The sequence below is a fragment of the Myiozetetes cayanensis genome, unplaced genomic scaffold (assembly GCF_022539395.1).
Source record: "Myiozetetes cayanensis isolate MyiCay16 unplaced genomic scaffold, myiCay2020 scf6-25, whole genome shotgun sequence".
NCBI classification, from domain to species: Eukaryota; Metazoa; Chordata; class Aves; order Passeriformes; family Tyrannidae; genus Myiozetetes; species Myiozetetes cayanensis.
In genome coordinates this window covers 45,489,648-45,511,665 of record NW_026087853.1, presented here as the reverse complement: position 1 = coordinate 45,511,665, position 22,018 = coordinate 45,489,648, and positions in this window count along the sequence as shown.

Here is a 22,018-nt window from a genome sequence, read left to right as displayed (position 1 = left end):
GCTCTGTAGTGGTGCTATGACAGCTCCAGCACAAACTGAGACTGGTTTGAGGTAAGATGCAATTTAGCCTTTAGGTTAATGGTTTTATACAAATATTGGGAAAAATAATTTGGAATGAAATGGTTATTATTATCATGAGGAATGAGGACCTCAGTTCTCTTTAGCTAGCTCATCTGTCCCTGTTAAGCCACTGAACTGGCTTTCATCGTTTGAAATTGCTCCCATGACAACTCGCATTTATCTGTAAATTGCATTGCTTTGACTCTGAGGAAGAGAAGCTGTAAACATACAAAATCAATGACTCCTGGCCATTCCAGTGGTGTAACATTTTTGTCAGGAGCCTGTTTGTATCAGATTTTTAAGCATTCTGACAAAAAAAAAAGTGTGATTTATGGTGCTTTAACCCTGAGAGCTGTCACGTAAGTAGTGACTATGAAGCAAACAATACGTTTTGCATTTTAACTGCTTGGGTTTTGGGGAATGGTTTCCTCAGGCAAAAAGCAGCCTCCTCAACCCCCAGTAGATCACGTTTTCTTCACTCCAGTTTTTCTTGAACACGTCTGATGGATTTTGGCATAACAGCTGACCATTGCCTCTATTCTTATTCATCTCCAACCCTTCCTACTCCGAAGTCATTCCTGCAGTAGAAGACAAGGATTTCTTCCTGGCAGAACTGTTCTACAGTGAACTCCATATTCCTCTTTGCTGATCCTACTAAAGCCTTTGCAATCTGTTCTGTATCAGTAGACCCACTGCTGCCAGGGTCCTGGTATTAAACGTCCCTCCAGTGAATGTTGCTGTGCTCTCTACTGGCAGCACAAATGTGATCTTAAAAATTAAGAAGACCTGTTAGGAAAAAAATGCTGAATAGAGACATTCACTGCTAAGAGAAACTTGGTGCTTACAACTCAGCAACTTCTCTCTTTCATTCCTCATCAATCCTTATGCAAAAGCAGCATGGGGGATAGGAGGGGTGTATCTTCATGATGATTAAGGAAGGTAGTATAGGGAAGAGACTCAAAGTGGTAGAACAGACCTTATTAAACATCTACCTCCCTAGCCAGTTATAAGAACTGATGAGGTCTAAACTGAGTAACCTAGATCATCCCTTTAGGATTACCTCTGGATTTGCTTCATCCAGTTATTCAGAGCAAACTGTTTAGCCTAGACTTAAACAAGTTTATCTTTAAATAGGTAGCAGTGCCTCAACAAAAGAAATCTTCTTGTGTGAGTGCAGCTATGTAAACATACAACCATTGTTCAGCACTGTGGAAATGTTATCTAACTATTCCCTTTTATTTAGCTATTACTTCATCTCACCCCAAAAGAAATTTATTTTTATTCACCAATGCACATTTAATTTTGTATAACAATTTGGCGATTATATAAAGCTATGGTAGCATTTTCCTAAGTTCTACTTAATCAGGCTGGTTTTCATCTAAAAAACAAACAAAGTCAAGGAAAGAAGGGCTCTTCTGAAATGGTGTCTGAAAAAAACCCCAGCAAAATCATAACATGTAAAAATCGTGGGTTATAATAGTGTTTTAGAAGTCAACAATTAAACAGTACGTTATACTAGTATTTCCCAGAGTTGATAACAACTCTAATCCATAAAGAATGGTTTCATTTTCCTGGGTCTTGAAATACTTAAAGGCTTTGTGAAAGGTTGGTAAACAGGTAGATGATAAAAAAAGTAGGATAAAAGTCCAGCAGCTGAATTTAGTGAGTGGGTCATATATTTTAGAAAAGGATTGGCCTTCATTAAGTGACACTTCATAGAGTAGCATGAAATACAGTGTGATGATACTCAGTGTCCTGGTAACACCAACAAACTAACCTAGGAACTGTAAGCTTTCAGTGATGGATGGGATGAAGAAAAAGAGCTGAGAGGGAAATTCACAGTTCTAAGTTCTTCATGGGATATAAGGATGCTGGGTGAACTGATGACAATAAAGATAAAGACCCCTAACATTTTGCGAAAAATCAATAATCAGTCATATTATGGGAAGTGCCTACTTGTTTACAACCACTTTCACTGTTTGCCAGCTATGGACATTAAGTGCAGACATGGAGGCATTTGACCTTTATCATACTGACTGATGGGTGACTCTCTGCTGCTGAGTTATTCCTACAGTTCTGCTGAAGAAGGTCCTTTGATTTCCTATTGTCCCTGAACAGGGCTTCTCTCCTGGCACCCTGTATTACATGTAGCTACAACACTATTTTGGAGTCACCTGATACACAAAACCATCAAAAGCAGTGAAATCGAGATGACAGATGGCATCCAAAGCCAGCTGTATTCAGTAAGGATCTTCCCCTTGACTTCTCTGCCCTTGAAATCTGATGCTTTGCATGAAATGGACTGTTTCACTGAGGATGCTGAAACCATCCTCAGATAATGAAATATGGTCCTTCCTGGAAGCTCACATGTCTGCTGGTTTGAGCTGTCTTCCATGAAATGCCACTGATCCCAAGAGCACACATGACAAGGATGATGTTAACACTGGGCAGCTTTGCAGGCCTAACAGATGGAATCAATTACTGCCTTCAGAAATCCAAGTAATATTTAACCTGACATTTGATGATAGCACAACTGAACTCTGCTTCCCCAAGGTTATGGAAAGTTTTCTTGGGCATGAAGTTACTGCCATTTCTATGCTGTCATTCCAGTCATCACTGAGAGTCTGTCATCTCCAAGCAGACCAATCGCAGGATTTGTCATGCATTTGCAGGTTGTAATTGCAGAATGTAATTGCAGGTTAGACTGTGAGTTCTGTGGACAAGAGGGTTTACAAAGCATTCAGATCGTCCAAAGAGCACACAGAAGGACTTGCAAAATATCTGGATAATAAATTGCAGGATAAAGACTGTTCAAATCTGGACCATATTCCTGATGGGATCTCTCTTCATATCAGACCATAAGTCTGATGGATTACAGGCAGGAATGCTGAGAAACACTTTGTGCTCAATAAGTCAAGGAGCCTTGATAGGTTTCTTTAAACTGGTATTCACAGCAGATTCTTGTTTTAATGGATGTCAAAAGATAACTTCCCTATAAAATATGAGGGCCCTAAATACACTCAATCTGATGTGGTCACCCAGGTGAGATATTTAAATTAGGACCCAAGTCAGTGGAGAATAACGCAAGGAGATTTGTATTTCTAACTGGCTGAACTGCTTTGGTGGGGTATTGACTTGGTGGGCAATTCCTTAGCTCACTAATGCACTTAAATGGATGAAATCAGATAGTATAAGCTCAAGGTGGCATTTGGGGTATTCAGAGTCTGACCTCATCTATACAGACTAAGACTTTAAGAGGATCTTGGGAAGCAAAATCTAATTTGATTACTTCCTGACACTCCATCATAATACAATACATTATACTGCTTCACCAAGCAAGCTCCTGCCCCAGCTCTTCCTCTCAGGCACCTGTAAACATAGGAAGAAATGGAGCAAGGATCTACATGTTACTGCACACCTGGCTCCACAAAATTTGTGACCAATGTTTATATTATGTCAACCTACAATATGCAAGGTAGATCAAGCAGCAGGTTGTATTTTCTTACTAAATGAACTTAAAACAGTGTTCCTATGGAACTGAACTGCTGAGCACCTTCATGAAAAATGCAAATACTTAGAAATCATCTTAGTTACCTTCTGGAAGAAGCACTCATCTAGGAAAAGACAAGGCTTGATGTGGGGAAAAAAAGAGACTGAAAATGAGATCTACTAGTCCACAAGTAAGTGAAGACACTATCATGAATTGTTTCATATTGGGAATCTGTGTAACACTTTCACTTTTCACTTCTTTAGCACTCATTTCTTCTTCTAGAGATTAAGTTCTTTCTACAGATAATTCTGCATAGCAGCTAATGTTATATTCACCAACTGGATAAGATCTTTGTTAGAAGAGGGATTTAAGATACAGTGAATAGCCATTTTTAGTGACTCACTCTTAAGACTGTTTTTCCTATGTGTTCCTCAAGGTGCTTTGTTACCTCTCCTAACACTCACCCCTTCCATCTTTGATCAGTCACTGCCTACTGTCCTCCACAGTGAGCCGAGCAGGAAGATTCAGGCTTACATATATCCATCCAGCACACTTCTCCCTTCCCATTGCTACAACTCCAATCTCAGGTGCTAAACACTACAACTCTGATCACAAGTGTTAAGTCTTCACTGAATGATACGTCAGGAGGAAGACTAAGTAACCTGGAAAGTTTCAGTTTACTTGGAATTGTTTGGAGTAAATTGCTAAGATTCTTTTTTCTAAAGGTGTGACCAGCTTCTACCAATCCCAACTGCCTATAACAGGAAAAGTTTTGACTTTCCCTTCTATGTACGAACCATTAATCCAGAAAACAATACCTCAATTCTTAACATCTCTCCCTCCTCTCAAGTTGCCTGTTGCCGTTTACTCTTCATTAACTCTTCCAGCTCTACAAATGCCATAATCTTGGGGCTATAACATTTCTGCTGTAAGCGTGGACTGTGAGGCCACGTGCTGTTCCTGCAATTGCATCACAAGCACATGATATAGGAAAGAATGAGTAGAGGAATGAAGATAAGCAGTGGGAGAGGCAATTCAAAAGGAGTTTAGCTTCTGCAATGCAAATGCATCACATCCTTCTATTTTCTCTTTTAGAGTTGTGAAATAGGGAAGGGTTCCATATAGAAAATCAGAATGCAGAATCTGAACATTACCTAAAGTTTGGCTGGTTTCAGTTCCAGCATCTGGTTTGAAAAACACCTGAAGTCCTTCTGGTTTGCTTGGGAGAACAAGCTCTGGCCTTAGGCATAAAAGAACAGTGTATGTACACATAGGGCCTCTGTTTATTCAGTAACTGAAGATGCTGTGTAGTGAAAGCTGTGCTAATTACTCTCACTTTGAACTTCATGAGTTCTAAATCTTCTTCTTCAGCTTCCCTGGAGATAAATCTCATATGATACAAAGGAACAATATTTGTCTCATTCCAGCCTCCTTATTCTTCTGCGAAGCTGGAAGTGACCAAAACAACAACAGGAATAGCCATTGGAGAATAGTAATCTTGGGGGCATGGGTGTGTCTTATAAGGGTAACAACCATGCATGAAGTTGGTTGGGAAGGGCACTGGACCCTGACGAGCCTTTCATTTACAACATAGTTCTGAACATCCTTGAATGGGCCTAATTACACCAAAGGCAGCAGGTCCCAACCAGGGCAGGGTCTTTATTCAAGAAGCAAATTTTAGCATCTGTTTCAATTTAGGCCTAAATTCCACTAACATCGCATAAAGTCTCATTCAACTGAGGACCAGAAAAGTGGGGGTTTACACTTCTTGTTTTCTCCATTTATATTATATTTCAGTGGCTCTGTTCTTTTTGCTCTGGTTTTCCTTTTAAAAGAATGTTACAGACCAGTGGTAACTCTGATTATCAGCCCTGCTGATGCTGTTCTTGGCAATGAACACAAGGAGACTGGAAAACGATTTTGTTGATGGAATTTCCTTAATACCTTTGGCATTAGACACAATGGAGTGAACATGACTTTGACGTAGTAAAGTCATTGGGATATTTGTTTAAGACCAACCCTCTATGACTCTTGAAAAAACCTCAATCAAGAGGGGATGGACTAGAAGCTCAGTAATCAACTTTTTAGAGGAGAATTTTTTTTTTGTTTTCTGAAATTTACTTGGCTTTAAGATCTATAAAGGCAGTAAGTCGACAAACTAGGGATTTTTCATTATTAGGACAGACATGGTCCATCCAACACTCAATACTTGTGATATGGTAACTGCAAAAATTTAATTAATTTCCTGGTACTGAGTATGTTTTGAAGTCACAGAACTGCATGCTGTGAACCTTTAAGAAACAGAGAAATTCCTCTGTAAAAGCAACATGAGGGTTTGGGGTTTTTTACTTAAAACTGCCTCTACCTCCTCTTACCTCCTGCTACTTGCACTAAGCAGCAAAGGAGTGTCAGCTACAACTCCGGTTTCAAAAGAGACCAGCATAAAGAACTATCAATTAGCAATTGGTCCAAGATCAGAACAAACAGTGACTAAAATTTAACAGTGATTAGTTTTCACTTACTTGCCTTTTCCTGAAAATGGCTAGGGTTTGGAGCAGTGGAATTTTCCGAAAGCAGAACAAAAATTTCCAGATGTGTGTGAGAGGTCTTATAATACTGAATGTCTGAGAACAGCAAGAGGAGAAAGAGCAAATAAATTTTGGTCATGCAGAAGCCTGTTTCTGACTACAAACTCAATTAAGGTCAAATAAGATTTATTTGTGGGGCAGTGTGACAATGATTAAAAGATCAGCTGCAGGTAAAGATCCTGTATATGCTATGGTGAAGAGGCACAACCTAAAGTTCTACATGAAGCTGTCCAGGGTCACACAGGGCCCACAGTGTCCCACCACACAGGCGCCTTCTCAAACTGAACTTCCATCTCCCTGCATCTCCATTCTTCCTACTCCTCCCTCCTCATGTTGTCTGACCCACACCTCTCTAGGGAAGAAGACACCAGTTTAGAAAGGAGAAGTTTCCCCAGTGGACACAAGTCCCACAATATGTGAGTCAGTGTACAGGCAGAAGGTTTGTATCTGTAGCTTCAGCTGTTCCACAGCAATTTCTGTCTGCAGACACCCAGGATGGGGGCCATACAAAGTACCAAAAGAAAGGGGGGAGAGGAGTCTCTATGCATGTGGTGAAGTTGGTAGCCAGATGTAATTTGGACAGGGATAGAGATACTCTATAGGACTTCCGGAAGGTCAGCACTCCAGGTAGTGGCTTGTATTGCTTATACCTGGAGTTGCCAGAAATTAATCCACAATGTGGGAGAAGGTCCTTGGAAAATATTTAACAGTTTGTAGCTGCCACTTCCTTCCCTCCCTCTCTCACCCCACTAAACACTCCTACCACAAACAAGGCAGCTGGGATGCAGGAATCATTCTCAGAGTGCTCCCAACTGGTGAGGGGAAGGAGAATAGGCAATTCATGCAAGCTTTTGCAAAATCAGCCAAGATGAACTCCCCTCTCCTTCCCCCCACTGTGTAGATTTTTGTGCTATTTAAAAGGAAATGTGTTGACAAGTCTTAGCAAAATCTAACTGGGATTGCTGTAAATCCAGAGCACCCATTGGGCTGGAGATTGTGCAGAACAGATGGTGATGCTGGGGGTGGTGATGAAAAAGCAGTGGTGGAGTTCTTTCATTCCTTCTGGAAGAGAAACCATGCCAAGAATATGTAATTGAGGGATAAAGGACAAAACTATGACTAATATTGCCATCTACCTGGAAAGTTTAGAGGCAAATGGGCTCAGTGTAGGGCCCAAATGCATCGGACTGGGCACCATCTACTTCTGTGACATGTGCTCTCATTGAAAACACTGGGCTGCTTTTTTCTTTTCACTTGCAGGGAGTTAAAAAATTAACCACATGCAGTAGAAAAAAAAATGCTTTAAAAGGCTGTACAACATGGAATAAAGGGGGTTTCCCCTTGGCTCACATGTGTTAGGAGCATTAAGTAACCTTGTTTTGTAAGAAGAATGCTGATCTCCTGGTACTGAAAAAAACCCAACATATGTTGACTGCAAAAATGGGAGAGCCAGGAATGTATTATACAGGAACGGGTCTTGCCAAGGTAAGCAAAGTGCAAACATCCCACACTTCCCAAATTATCTTTCTTTCCTGCTTAATGCACGGTAAATGAAATTCAGTTGGACTTTGACATTATTGTCGACTGGATTCAATCCCATTTCTCTTGTACATAGATAGGAACTGATGATAAAATGATATTGTTTGAACAAATAGCTCACTTCCTTGAAATAATTCTTACAATTGTTGACATATTAATAATTATAATAATGTGTTGCTTTTATAATAGAGCCTTTCTTCACCAAGAATCCTAATGTTCTTATGAAATAAAGTGATTGTACTGTGTGTATGATATCTTACCTGAAAACATACCCGACATCACAGCTCTGCTGTAAATCATGCTTTAAAACATTAGGAGATTAATTTTCCTACCAGTCAATTGCATTTTCAATGCCTTTTTATTTTTAAATATGGCTCTGCTAGTTCCTCCACAGACCTTATAAAATGCTCTCCACCAAAATGAATCTGTGATAAATCTACAGCATTAGGCAACCTTCCTAGGGGAACTCTGTGTTTGTTTTCAACGTTGCAGGTATTCTGCTTAAGTTTGATTTCCCTTGATTTTCAAAATAACAAGTAAAAAACCAGTGGCGGAAGAGAGACTAATTAATAAACAAAATTGGTATTTCAATGGTTCCATTCAGCCATTATTGTTGACACTCTGGGTGTGCAGAAAATATGAGGTAAGGCCTCACTGCCCAGTCTTGAGTGAAGCAGGAAGGTGCATGCTGGTTTTAGTCAAGAAAGGTATGTGAAGTCAACCCTGGGAAAAACACTCTTAAAAGTAGCTCCTGCTGCTTAATATCATTAGACTATACATCCTAGAAATTTAGGCCACCTATCTTAATTAAAAATAAACATAGGTAATTATGTATTCATGTAGATGAACTCCTAATTCTCAATAAACTCAGACAGGCTTGCAAGGCTCTTGTCATTTTATTTAGGTCCATGGGGACATTCACATCAGAAACTGACACATGGAGAAGTATTTAAGGGAACTGGATATTTCTTTAAATCCAAAAATAAAAGCCTTCCAATAAAAACTTAATTTGAATGATTCCTCTTTCTCTTACTGCTGAAGTGTCAAACATAGGTGCTTTGGAGGAATTTCTGGGGTACTGGGCAGTAAAATGCTTTCCATCACATATGGTATGTAGCCACTGTAAATGGAGTGTGTCCCTTCACTGCCTTCATTGTTTCAGCATTTCTGAGCAATGGGGCTAAGAATAGAGAATCTGTACTATCCTGAGAATGCTGAGAAATCATTAATTTTTTTCCCTCTTAGGAGCTGTGAGTCTATTATTATTATGTTTAGCCAATGTACACAGTAAAAGTAGTCAATATTGGCACTGCTCACAAGCCCAGTGTCAAGATTAAATCAATTTCTATTCTTATTAGTATAGATTTTTATTTCTGATCTAAGAGTTAGTATGCTGGTTGTACTTATTGGCCCTTTTAATCATATGTAAAAATCAGAAAATGGGAAAAAAAAAATGTCAGTGACTCATAACAAAAGAAAAGGAGTCAGATGAAGCAGTCAAACTACATTTCTTAAAAAAAAAAAAAAATCGGGAAACTGTTTTTCCAGTAAAAATAGAACAAACAAAACCAACCCCAAATCTCTTGTTGGCCAAGAATGGAAAATGACCATTCCTTAGGTAAATGTTTAAATAGTTAAAAGAATGAGGGAAAGATGGTGACAGCTTAAATGTTTTGTTCATGTGTGATATAACAAGCTTTCTTTACAAGACAGGTGTAATAACAATGCAAGCCATAGGAACGCCCTGCCCTGTGAGTCAACAGACTGACAACATGGCAATTATTTGCCTGTTTAGAACAAGCAGCAAATGGTTTGGCTACAGGAGATGGAACTACAGGGCTAACATGGGTAAACAAACTGGAAGTATGCATGCTGGAATATATCCAGGACGCCAGGTTGTTAGCACTTCTAGCTCTATGAAAAATGCTATAAATACTGTATTGGCCACAAATAAAGTAGAATTTTATATGTTGTCCAAGATTCCAAATTAATCACAGAAGGCATTATAGAGACCTAATAGCAGTAAATACTGTTTCACCTGTCATCAGCTCTTGTGGATTATGGGAAAGGTGGTGGGTTTGTGACTGATGCTCTACAGAGCCAACAGCACATCCCTAGCCTTGCAACCCTTCCTGCCTCTTTTGAATGTCTCATTCTAGCACTTACTCCCTGTCTGACCCTGTTATCCCAGTACTTTGTAGATGAAGGCAATTGAAAAAAAAAATAAAAATCTTTCTGAAGCTGGAAAGAGTGTCTTACTCTGCACTGGCTTTGTGCAAAGACCACTCTTACTTCCCAGATAAGAGCAATTACCCAGAAAGCCAATCAATGACAAGCAGCACAGTTTAAATTCATACACACACCCTTAATCCAAATTCACTTCCATAAGGAGATAAGCTTTCAGTGAGTTCACTTATCAACCAGTATAAATGGAGAAAGCAGAATGAGAGGTGTAGTTTCACTACGTAGTTTATTTTCCAGGATTTGCATTTAATTTAAATCAAAGGTAAAACAAGAGAAGTCCTCCCATGCTAATTTACATCAGAAACATTTCTTTTTTAACAGACCAGCATTTGCGGATAAGCTCAGTCAAAAAAAAAAACAAAAAACCCAAAAAAAAAAAAAAAAAAAAAAAAAAAAAAAAAAAAAAAAAAAAAAAAAAACAAAAAAACCACCACAAACAAACAAACAAAAAACCCACAAACAAACAAACAAACAAAAACCCAAAACAACTAAGAACCAAGACATAAAACGGCTGAAGAATTATGATATACTTGAACCACACAGGACATTGGGTGATTTGCAATACATTTGATATGCTTCAACCAAAACCTTGCAGCAACTATGCCAAACACCTGCCTCTGCAGAGACTCACACTTGGAGAGTTTTCCTACTGATGGTACTAAAGGTCCCTTATTTTTTCAGAAGAAAACCTGAATGCTGCTAGTTTTAAACTATTTCTTAGGAAGTTTGTTGCACAGGAGCACTTCTGGATTCTGAACCTGAGTTACAGTTTAAGAGGGAGGAGATGGGTCCATTGTCTCTGCAACAAACTTGCTTCTTCAAGTCTGGGTCATTTTTACAGGAGAACAGTCCTTGTACAGTAGGCCTGTTTTTGTATCATTACTGTTTTATCACTTCCAGTGAACACACTGAAAGCCTTTTGCGTCAATACCTTTTTGCAGTGTTGGCCCTTATGATCTTCCACTGTAAGTGTTTTGAGCAACAGGCTGCAGGGTTTCTCCAGATCCCATGTAGATCATCTGCTTCTCCTGAGGTCACTCCTGTCACTTACACTGACACGGCAAACTTACCAAATGCATACATTTTTTCACATTTGACGTGAAGCTCACTGGTATGTGATGAAGAAGACTCAGGGCTGGACATGTATAGGAAGAATGAGGACTCTAGCGCCTTAAAAGCTGTTCAAAAGCTCTTGATCAGTTACAGAACATGTAAGTTTTGTCTGGTAGTGCTTTGTCCTGTTTTCAGAAATGCAGTGACTTTAATTTGTAGCTGCTTCCTTGTAATTAACTAAGCACAAAAGCTGGACCCATGGAAATTGTACAGTAAACACTGCTGCTTACTGGTATACGGGAAAGAACAATGAGAGCACAGACTCCCATGCTAAAACCTAAGAGCAGTACGATATATTGTATTTTGGGGTGATTCCATTGTGCTGGCATTTGATTTAGAGAGAAATAGTTGCTTTTGCCAATACAGAAACAAATTTTCTCCTGCCATTATGTTTGGGCCCCTTTTCACCCCTCCTGTGTAGAGTGTTTGCTGAAGTCTGTCTGGCCAGTTAAGCAGGAGGTTAGCTGTGCTGCAGCAGAAATGTGGAAAGCAATTTAATGATTTATTACCTCTATTGAACATGGGTTTTGAAAAGCAAACATTGTCCAGTGCAATATCACCACTAGTGACACACAGCAGTTTGCTTCTCTAGTGTTTTCCTTTAGGACCTCATGAAACATGGCAGAATACCAATGGAGTAACACTTGGTCCCACAGGACATGTAATCCTGAAAACAAAATATGGCTAAGATAGGATGAAGAAGATGGGGTCAAGGTTTCTGCAGTATGAGCACTGAAGGGAGTCTGAATTTCTGACAGTGAATTTCAAACAACACGTGATTTCATGAAACAGGGAGAGTCTTACAAGCCTCCACAGTTCCCTGCCAGGCACAGCAAAAAAAGCCAGATTACCTGATTTAATTTCAGGCTTTGAGATTGGCACATTCATGGTAAAGAAAGAGTCACACATAAGTTAAGGGGGCACTCAGTGTCATTACTGTAATTATAATAGAAATTATAAAGCTAGTGCTAAAAATCCAGTGTGGGAGCTGGGTAAGGAACACTAGTTCAGGATAAAAGCTACATTAAACGCTCAATCTGGCAAAGGTCCTGAACATGCCATTGTAGTCATGATTTATGTCAAATCAGGTACTGAAAGCAAGAGGATGAAGTTTAATTTGGCTCTCTGGACAGAAACACACCAACAGTCCAGAACATGTCGTTCAAACAGGCAACATGGACTTTAATGTGCACTGAAAGTATCAACATGTCTCTCTTGACTTGTGCCACTAAAACTCATGCACTTGGTTTACCCAAGAAATTTACTGTGAACCTCAAAGTGGAAGAGAGTTCTGAGGTCAGCAGATTCCCTTCTTGTATCTAGAAAGAATTATATCAGGTAATCTCTCATAAGTGTATCTCTACCTTAAACCAAATAGGTTTTTTGGTGTTCCCTAAGAAATATTATTACAGGGCCTTACATGTTTGATGGCTTACAAAATATATCTTATTTCAAATTAAGGAAGAAAAAACAAATACCTCTGTAAAACCCGTTGATTGTTCCACCCTTCTTTGTATTGACTTTCTGGATACAGATGGTGTGTGCATCAAAATATGCAAATGGACTCTTTATCTTTCATCTGAGAAAGCTGTCAGCATCAGATCTATTTGGTTCTCTACAAACATTCATATTTACAGACATTTTACAGAAGGACCATGGTTGTATGCAAGAATTAGGAGAAATATAATGCAGAACACATAAAATAACAGGATTGTTATACAGTCAAATGGATGTAGAACTAATAAATCTAATGTTTCACTATAAACAAAAGAATAGCTCTCTCTTCCCACCATTTCTTTATTGTCTGAGTTCTGTTGACTTCAGTGAATTTTGTTCTGGTTTATATTGGCCTAAGTAAAAGCAGCAACACCCACAATAACTACACAGGATGGTTTCAAATAGACTTAAAGGGTAACACAATCAGCAGTACTTAATATTTTATCACTATATGTATATGTTATGTTAAAAGTGATGCAAAGTTGTCCACATTAAGATGTTCAAAAACTGATGATGTAAATGTATTGAGAGAATACCATTAGTAAAATCAGGGTACTAGACTCTGATGCAAGCAAAAGGAAAAAAATATTATCAAAATACATTTAGGAAATCATAAATTATATCTACAAAAATAATAGCCCATTTTAGAATAGTTAAGTCTACCCATAAGAATTATAAATAAAATTCTCATCATGCTAAATATTCTGCTATTTTTTGAAATGGAAGACCATCAAGTGGTTTACCTTCAAAACTGGCTTAAAAAATATTTTTTTCTCCACATTTCTCTTAAATCCCAATGCTTCAAACCTATGTTCAAAGAAAAGCAGGATTTGTGTAAACAAATAGGATGACATTCTGAGCGTTTGTGAGTGAGCCCAGGAGTAACAATGTCACTGAAGGGGAAAGGCAGATTTGCAAGAGGTTTCTGTTCCAGTGATGTAATTATGAACGAATTGCTGTAACTTGCAGTTACTTGGCTAATATTTTGTGGCACAAAAGCCTGGAGTATGGCTTTTCAAAATGATAGAGACCAGCTGCAAGTTAATCAAATACAAAGCCAATCAGTATGCCTTGCCAGGTTAGACACAGAGGCCCAGAAAACAAGCAAGGAGGGATTTTTGATAATGGCCCTGGAGGTACTGGAGTAGCTTTCTTTTCCTAAAAGGCATGAAGAACACTGCCATGTTTTTCACTTTTATTAAACATAAAAGGCCCCAAAGTAACTATTAGTGATTTTTAGTTTGGTGAAAGTAATTGCTGTTTGTTGCATGTTCTGATAAAGAGCGTGTCTCTGTAGAAAAGAACAACACATAGAGTCACAGATTCAGGGAGTGTTTGGGGTTGGAAGGGACCTTCAAAGATTATCTAGTCCAATACCCCTGCAGGGGCATCTTTTGCTACACCAAGTTGCTCAAAGTGCCATCTAACCTGACTTTGAACACTGCCAGTGATGGGGCATCCACAACTTCCATGGGCAAACTCTTCCAGTGTCTCACCACTGCTATTATAAAACACGTCCTTCCTTATCTCCAATTTAAACCTAACCTAACCTCTTTTAGTTTAAAACTGCTGTCCCTTGCCATGTCACTACAGGTCCCGGTAAAAAGTCTTTCTGTATCTTTCTTATCAGCCCCCTTAATATATTGAAATGTTGCTTTCTCTTCCTTAGGCTTAACAAACCCAGCTGTCAGCCTCTCTTCATAGGAGAGGTGCTCCAGAACTCTGACCATCTTTATGGCTCTCTGGAACTAAGAGGTCCATGTCTTTCTTGTGCTCAGGACTCCTGTGCTCAGGATGTAGCACTCCAGGTAGGGTCTCACCAGAGCAGAGTAGAGGGGGAGAACCACCTCCCTCAACATGCTGGTCACACCTCTTTGGAGGCAGCCCAGAACGCTGTGGCTGTCTGGGCTGCAAGTGCACATTGCTGGCTCATTTCCAGTTTTACATCCTCCAGTAGCCTTAAGTCCTTCTCTGCAGGGCTACTCGCCATTAATCAATCACCCAGTCTGCACTGATACCAGGAATTACCCAATACATCTTGCAGCCTGGAGTACAACTCTCAAGGAAGCAGGAATGGCTCTTTTCCTGAGAGTAACTGCACAGGTTGGAGAAGGTTTGGGAGGGCAAACGGATCCGGAGAGGGTATGAAAGATAGGGGTTGAGCCTGCAACAAGAATGCAGGGAGGGAGAGAAGGAGCAGGGGCTTCCTGCAGCCAAGAGCAGACCTAAAGCTAAATCTGAGAGGTGAGGGAGAGAATTAGGCTTCCCAGGAACCCTGAAGAGACCTGGCAACTCAGAGGTGCTGACAGGGGCTGGACTGGGAGGAAGCACTTGCTCTTCATGAACACAGCTGACAGGGGACCTATTTACTTGAACCTTTTAAAATCAGATTTGCCCAACAGCTCTGCAGTCCCTCTCAGGGTCATCCTACTGCAGATGATTATTTTGTACTCTAGTAAAATCCAGCTATAAGTATCTGGTGGGTTTTGTTGGGGTTTTTTATGGTTTTGTGGTTGTGTTTTTGGTTTTGGTTGGTTTTGTTTGGTTTTTTTCCCCAAGGGAGAGCCCTTTCTACTTTAAAAACATTTCACTTCAGTGAGCTGGCTGCCTAGGGATCCTGTCACACCACGTTACTGCCACATCATAACACCACTTTCAATGTCTGTTTGTATCAAATGACAGGTTGGGGTTTTCAGAGAAAACAAAGGCTTTTCTCACTTTCAGATTCTGCTGGTGTAAGCATAGATTTCACTCTAAAGGACAGTACTGACCCATCTCATGTCTCCAGCTGTAGTGCAGACTGAATACATAATTAATTTGGTTTTCCCTCAAAGAAAATCGTGCAGACAAAGCAGGACCTGCCAGTCCAGTCAGAATCCATTAGCAACAAAGATTACATATTTCAATGTTTGCTCTGTTGTTTTGACTGCGGGAACAAGGAGAAACAGTTCTTAATTACTAATAATCCCTTGAATGCATTATTAACAGACTATTTTGTTCAAATAGTTGGAGCCTGCAGTGTTTTACAAGCTCCATGTACAAAGTAATTTATCTTTGCTGATGATAATGAAAAATTTGCTACTTATTAGTTTGTTGGGAGAATCTTTCTCAGGCAAGGCAGCCCACCTTATGACGGAAATAAAAACTAAAAGTATAGTTCAGTTTTAAAGTTGCAATCAAAAGGTTGCTTAAAAAAAAAAAGATTCCTGAATTATCACAGAATATGCTGAGTTGGAAGGTACCCACAAAGATCATCGAGTCCAACTCTTAGCTCTGCACAGGACTGTCCCCAAGAGTCAGATATGTATAAAAAAAGTAGAAGAGAATCAGGCCCAAAGCTATTAGAAACCAGGGAATTCAAAGTGGTACAGTACCCTTGAAATGGAACTATATTATGGAATCCCCCAGTATCCATGAACAAGGGTGATACTACACAGTGAAGTAGAACTGTTCATCAAATAAAATAACTACTCATTTTTATAGAACAGACAATTTTGTTACCAGAAGTGCCATGCTATTCTAGGACAAATACCAGTCAGGTAGCCCCAAGACAGAGTGGTAACCCTCATGTCCAGGATGAAAAGAAACTCCTTTCACCAAGTCATATTCTGAAGTGAAAAATCAACATTAAAAGTAAGCAGCTTAATTCATTAGTTATAAATAAAAACACATCAGTGAAGTCGAGCACACTCATAAGCATTGCTGTGAAAACAAAATATGAGACTGCTGGGAAACCTTTGGGTTTTTTTAACTTGGTTGTTGTTTGGTTTTTTTCTGATGTTTTTCAAGTCACTGAGTTTGAGGGAAAAGTAAATTAATAGGAATGGCTTCTGTTTCTGCCAGAAATCTTTGCATGGCTAGTAACTGAATACCTAATTATTCCATTATGAAAGTATGGTTGCAGGATGAGAATGTACTTGAAACTGCTTTGCCTTTTACAAAGGCTCTGAGGGTCATTATTATCATCTAGTATGAACAGCACAACATAGGACACAAAAATGTCACCCAGTTAACTACTTGCTCCTGGAAAGGCACAGGTGTCTCTAGGAAGGTGTCCAGTGCAATTGATTTGGTGATGGACAAGAAAAAACTTTCCCACTGGTGCTACAAGGGCTGTTCTGGTTCTCAGGCAACAGACTCCAGACAGACATTTCCCCATAGAGAGCAGCATTGCAGGCTATAAAAATGCTTTGAAGGATTTTCTAAAGTAATTATTTAGGAAGAGTGTGATGAATTGTAACACTTCCTGAAAATTTTCCTGGGGTAACAGTGAAGAAAGATGGATTTATAGCATAGTTCACATACCCAGGAAATCTTTTCCATGCCTAACCTGAAATTTGAAAACAACAGAGAACATCATCAATAGCAAGCAGAAAGTTTAAGCTACAAGCTAGAACTAAGTCAGGGTGCTTGGGGATGTTAAGGTGTGTGCACTGGTCCTTGAGAGAAATAGCTATTGGAGAAAAGTTAATTCCAGGCCATAAAGTAGCAGCTGGTATGGCTACATTGCACTTTAGTAGCCTTTTGTTTATAGAACAATGCTCACTGCAGGTCAGATTAAACTCTGGATTTAAGCCAATTTTTTATAGCATTACAGGAAATAGATCAGTCAATATAGAATAATGTCTGGATATGTAAAGAAGTGAAGTCAAGATGCTGTAAAGGAGTGGTAATGGACTTGCCTCATGATTCTCTTTGAACAGCAATGTAGGGAGAGATTGTGACATAAAACGTTTCAGAGCTGGAACATGAAAGTGTTTATGCAGTTCTTCAGTGGCCTTCAGATATTGAAGCTGACTATAACTTACTTAAAAACACATAGGAAGGACACTAAACTCAGTGCTAATTTAGCCCAGTTTTAAGCTCTCTTTGATTTGCTGGTGTCATGCTAAAGGACATTGATGTAGGTCAAGATATGACTCATCCTGTGTCAGGGTTTAGAATGAGATCAGTTACTAAGGACTACACGTAAAACACCAAAAAAAGAGTACAGGGAAAATTCAGAAGACAACTACAAATGTTACAAACAAGATGAAGCCCTCTACAAAGAACATAAAAATTAATTAAACTGTTCTTAGCATTACTCTTACTAAAAATCAGGGTGAAAGGGTCTTTCACTGAAAATGATGATGGTTGAGATATTCAAGGTAGGATATAGGATTGACAGAATCTGCAGTAAATATGTGGTGCTTCCTATTACTAATATATAACACAGCATTTGGGATCAACTTCTTACATTGCTTTAAAAGATTTCTGTCAAGGAGGGCTGTACTCAGACTGCCTAGAAAGTCAAAAGAAGGAGAGATGGAGGCATTTCCAGATGATAGTTGAGCTGAGGTGAGGTGCATAGCAATTTTCAGTAACTACACAGAGAGATTACAGTGCCTCAAGTCCTGATTTACATATACCTTTTTTTTTTTTTTTTTTTTTTTAAGGTAAATGGGATGAACCAGAGCCTTCCTACTCAGTCTTCCTTGATTCCTTCATTCATATCATTGGGAGACCCCACTGGACCAGATCCTCTGGAGAATCAGTAGTTAAATAATTTAATTTTTTTTTGGAACAAGGATAGTTTAGAAACAGGCCTTCACAGAAATCAAGCTCAAGTGAAACGGGGATATCTATGACCAGAAGTGTCAGCTCACAGTTACATAAATCCACTGTACAGATTCCCTTTGAATTAAAATATGTATATATCAAAACCAGTAAGTATCAATTAAACAGCTTTACAGACTACTGATGAAACCTGGACACACCTTTTAGAGAAAAGTTAAGTGTATAAGAAATTACAACCTTTCTGTAGTTCCATGATGAAACTCTGGTCTACTCCTGACAACAAGCCAATTACCTGGGCACATCTCTGATGGGGTTACTTTCCTAAGAGAGGGATTTCGATTGTCAAAGGTTTAAATGGATGTGAGAATGGCCTTGTACACGGCAAACTGAGACTCTATTGTGGCCCTAAAGATACTGAATAATCAGATCCTTTGAAGTGTAAAAACAAGAAAGATTTTCACAACTGATACCTTTGTCTCGGTGTCTTTGGAAAATTGTCACAGTTCTTTCTGCTAAAATATGTTTGGGATGCCAGACAAAAGTGTGTAGCCTTGGGATTGCAAACACCATGTTGTACATCCCTGCAATAAGGCTTTATGAATTTAAATGTTGCACTCACATGCAAGAAACAAAGGCCTACCCTTATCCTTATATTAGATAGGAAGAAAATATAACCAAGACCAAGAACATGCCTTTAAACACACCTGTAGAAGCATCAGGCAGGACTCTCTCAGTCCTTAGTCTCCCCTTAGGCAGACCACTCAGTGCTTAGTCTCATCCCTTACCTGAGAATCCGTCGAATTTGCCAGATTACTTTCTTTTCAGGTTCCTTACTAATCAGACAACTTTCCTGAGTGATATTTAGACAAATTTATTCATGTTTACCTTGCAACTTTCTAATTGTTAAGCTAGTACGCTGAAACAAAATAGGTGCAGCATTCTTTTAAACAATCCCTTCTGTATTAGAGGGCATTTACAGTTCACAGTCTTTGTTTTCAGCTCGAGATTCTAGATATCAGAATAGATTGTTATCGATACAGCACGCTGTAGATAACACTACAGGTCCTATTCCACAGCCAGGGGATCTGCTCAGTGAAAAACTAGGTCAAAGAACAGTGCCTCTCCCCAAATAAAAATCCAGAGCACACCTTGAATTTTCTTGTTCTCCTGGCAAACATTAAAAATTGGTAACAAAAGCCAAACCAAAATTTACCTAAACTGCATTAAAGTGGTGTTGTGAACTGACCTTTCCAAACCTCAAATCAATAGGTAAGTCAGAGTTCATGTCATCATGGCAACCCAGACTCAGAGCACACCAGTAAAATGATAGTGTCTTAGGACTTTTCACATGACATGAAGCAGTATCTCCAACAAATATTTATTTTAGCAATATGGAACAGTACTTCCTGGTGTGTTGCTTCAGAACTGCTCAGTGACTTGGGAGTACCATCCTTGCATGATAAGAAAAGAATGGCTACAGGCTGAAACCAGCTGAGCCCCGGCCCAACTGGCTCAGCTGAGCACTGGTTCTCGTGGGGTTACCCTATTGAAGTTTACGCTCGCGTAAAGAATTCACGCAAAAGGAAGAAACAGTACTTGGAGCAATGCCACTGATTTTTCTTGAGTTACAACAGGGAAATATTTGACTTGCAGAGACCAGTCAGTAACAGGAAGAGATGGCTTTGGGCTACAGATGCAGGCTTGACTGTGCACACGTGAGAAGCAGCCACACAGCAACAGCAGCTGCCTCATGGTCAAATCAAGCTCTTACACGCAAGTTCTCCTGGAAGAGCCACCTGTGTTTAACTTTGCCCATTCTGGTGGGGAGCTTGTGGCAACAACCTAAAGAGGGACACACTGAATTTAGTTACAGTCCAGCTTGGTCTGTGCAAACAGCAGTGACGCTGTTGCATGCAGAGGCAGTCACTGTGCAAGAAAGGCCAACTTGTCAGTGGGGTTGGTCAAACGGCCTTCAGGCTGATTTGTTTCTCTGCATTTGGGGTGTGGCAGGTGGGAAGTGGAGGGTGGGGAAAGGTTTGACCCGTTGACTGTCTCTCAGGTGAAGAAGCTGGAAGTTCTCATTAAATAGACTTTACCTTGCTTGTAGCTAAGTAGGACTCTACACCTGCAAAGAGAGGACCAGCGAGTTCTCTCTAATACCCAGCCATCAGAGCTTTAGGTAGTATTGCACAGGCCAATTAGATGCTGGACTGAGTGAGTAGACGAAGTGCCAGGTGTAAGTGGAAATGAAGAAGTAGCATATGAAATTTCATATGATCAAAAGCACCTTTGCTTCCAGCATTTCACTTGCCTGAAAAGCAAAAAACCTGCCGAAAATGAACACGAAAGTGTGCCTCTAAATCAATGCCATTCTCAGCTTCTGTGTAAAATCTCATCATCACTAAAACAGATAGGAGAATAGAAATCTATTTTGATAAGATGAGGTTGTGGTTTATTCCCTCCTCCCACCTGAAAATAAGGGAGAGATGCGAAAGGTTCGTGATCATGTTCTTGCTAAGTCATCTTGCTGAGAATGATTGATTTGTGGGGTTGGTTTGCAGGTCGATTTGCATGAGTGTGTATATGACTACTTACAGAGTCTGTTTCCTATTCTGATGACAAAATGACTCAAGAGTGACCTCTTCCCCCTTAGGGAAAGGCAAGGAGGAAAGAAGGAATGCCTTTTTTTTGTTGTTTTGCTGCTATTCTTTGCATTGTAATAACATGCATGCACTTGATTTGTATCAATAAAAACAGTTTTCTGGACTAATGTGAAATTTATGCATGAGCCTCAGTGTCAAGAAATTGTAACATGTGCCTTCCAAGGGAGTTGCATTGCACTGACAGTAAACCAAATTATTTGGAGATTCCTGTAATTTATAATCAAGCAAACTGGTTCACTGACCAATGCAGGGGCTGGGAATGGGAGAATTAGGTTCAAGTTGGTGATCTGTATGGGTCCCTTACTACTTCAGATATTTTATGATTCTATAATTCAAACTTTATCACAAACGTCTGTTTTTCAGATTTTGTTGTCCATCCCTCCCAAAGATACCTGCGGTGCACCTATTTCCACTGTAATCGTTAGGTACACACAGCCTCTCTTCTATTGTTTATAAGGAAACAGCATAAAAGCAAAGGGTGAAATTCACCTCCTCTGACTTCAGCTGTCTAACCTGGCTACCCTGGCTCTCAGAACCTCTAGTGCTGAGAAACTGATAACTTTCCAAGGGCTCTTACATCAGTGTTAGACTGAGATAAACCATTCCAGAAAGGGGCTGGTCTCCTATGCCTGTTTAAAGTTAAGGATTCCCACAATTTTAAGATCAGTAACACCATAATGAAACAGTACACCTCAAAGTAACCTGACATCAGCTGAAATAATTTATTATGAAAAAGAAGCAAATTAAATATTGATTTGGGCTCAAGTGCTGCAACATTTTAAAAGAGAAGCTAAAGTTTAATGTATATCATATCTACTTGGTCAGTTCAAATGCATTCGCTTCAAAACAATTCTGAAGACCCCTGCACAGGAGGTTCCAGGACACTGTCTAAGAAAGTCACAGTCTTCAATTCTCTTTCAGGTCACAGAAGACCAAATTACTCAAGTAACAGAAGCATCTGCCTTCCTTGAGTACTCTGAAGGTATCGTTGGAACATTCTGGTCACTGTCCACATCAGATACTGTCACCAGTGGCATTGGACATGCCAGCTGGGAGTCAATTATTTATAATGCAAATCACAGTCATGTAACCAGTAGTGAGACTGAAGTAACAGCTCAGAGTTTGATGCTGGCAAATAATAAAAAACCTAGTGAGATAAGGACTCCCAATTAGGATGCATATATTTGTTTTGCAGTGTGTATGCAAAAAACATGGTTTTACACTTCTGATACAGTGCTCACTGTGCTGAAGGAAAACAAAAAGCACCT